This window comes from Furipterus horrens, unplaced genomic scaffold (assembly GCF_987537825.1).
Source record: "Furipterus horrens unplaced genomic scaffold, mFurHor1.1.pri manual_scaffold_1, whole genome shotgun sequence".
Taxonomy (NCBI): Eukaryota; Metazoa; Chordata; class Mammalia; order Chiroptera; family Furipteridae; genus Furipterus; species Furipterus horrens.
In genome coordinates, this window is record NW_028327171.1 from 85,529,230 (window position 1) to 85,530,965 (window position 1,736).

Here is a 1,736-nt window from a genome sequence, read left to right on the forward strand (position 1 = left end):
TAAGGAGCTGAGAAATAAACCCATGTCTCTATGGTCAATTAAAATTTGACAAAGGGGGCAGGAGCCTAAAATGGCATAAAACTAGCCTCTTCAATAAATGGTGTTGACAGATCTGGACAGGTACATGCAAAAAAATGAAACTAGACCACCAACTTACATCATACACCAAAATAAACTTAAGATGCATAAAAGACTTAAATATAAGTTGTGTGCTTACTTCGGGAGCACATATACTAAAATTGGAATGATACAGATAATATTAGCTGGCCCCTGTGCAAGGATGACACGCACATTTGTGAAGCATTATATATTTTTGAGTATTATGCTTAGTGAAATAAGCCAGCGGCATAAGATAAATACCATATGATCTTACGTAATACAGGAACCTAATGAACAAAACAAACAAATGGAACCAAAGATATGAAAACAAGGAACAGACAGACAGTGACCAAGAGGAAAGAGGAAGGGGAGAAGGGGGGTGGAGAAAGAAAGGGTTTAGTCAAGGAACTAGTATGAATGACCCATGGACATGGACAACAGGGTGAGAACTGACTTTGGGAGAGGGAATGGAGTGGGCAGGGTGGGGAAGAGCAATGGGAGGAAATGGGAAAACTGTAATAAAACAATAATAAGTTAATTTTAAAAATTATTGTAAGTTGTGACACCATAAAAGTCCTAAAGGAAAACATAAGCAGTAAACTTTCAGATATTCCATGCAGCAATATTTTTGCTGATATAGCTCCTAGGGCAAAGGATATAAAGAAACAAATGGCCAAGATGGAGACATAAATACATATGCTGCATTTCCTCACAACTAAGAAGGAGTTTACAACCACTTCAAAACTAAAATAAAACAAAACAGAAAATCCAGAAAGTTGAAATTACAGGTAAGTTTAGCAAAGAAATAAGAAATAATCAGCCAGAAAGGTAGGAGGGGCAGAGGTGGGATGAAGAGAAAGAGGAGCAGTGTTTGGCAGGCATGCAGCTGGTGGGTACAGTCTGTGGTGCAGATGGCAGTACAGCAACTGTAGCCATGGTGAAAAACAGTCATACAGCTTAAATCTGAGAAGCGATCCCAGCCCCGGGCCAGACTGGGTAGCTTGCAGTTCCAGTGATGGGGAAAATAAAACTGCATTGCTTCTGACTGTGAAAGCCAGTGGGGGTTGGGGCAGAGGAAGAAGCTACCAGTCTCAAAAAGGAAGCAGCTTGCTTAGTACGGGAAGGGAAAGTGTCTGGAAAAGAGACAGCAACCAGCACTGTTCCTTCTCAGACCCCTCCCCCACATACAAGGCCAAAGCTCAATGAAACAAGTCACCAGCACTAACAAATACCTAAGGCTCTGGCCCTATAATGTAAAAGGTGTGATATCTCTACATAAATCACAGAGGCAAACACAGAAAACTATCAAGATGAGGAGGAAGAGAAGTATGGCCCAGAAAAGGGGACAGATCAAGGTCCCAGTGACACAACTAAGCAATGAGCAGATAAGAAATCTTACAGATGAGGAGATACCAAATCTAACATATGTACAGTTTAAGGCATTGGTGATAAAGATGCTCACAGACTTGACAGAAAAGATTAAAAAGGACCAGGAAAGAATGAAAACTATCTTGGGTGAAACAAAGGAAAATCCACATGAAACAAGTGGTGAAGGAAAGGAAACCAGGGTTCAAATTAACAAACTGGAACATAAGGGAGAAATAAACAGTCAACCAGTACAGAGGGAGAAAATGAGG

At 40.6% G+C, this 1,736-nt stretch overlaps 1 non-coding gene across 1 annotated transcript; it reads left to right on the forward strand.

The window, feature by feature from the left end:
• The first annotated feature begins 209 nt into the window (after positions 1-209).
• On the forward strand, positions 210-315 carry LOC150021422 (U6 spliceosomal RNA). Its single transcript, XR_016513425.1, has one exon. It is a non-coding gene; the product is annotated as a U6 spliceosomal RNA (small nuclear RNA).
• The last annotated feature ends 1,421 nt before the right edge of the window (positions 316-1,736 follow it).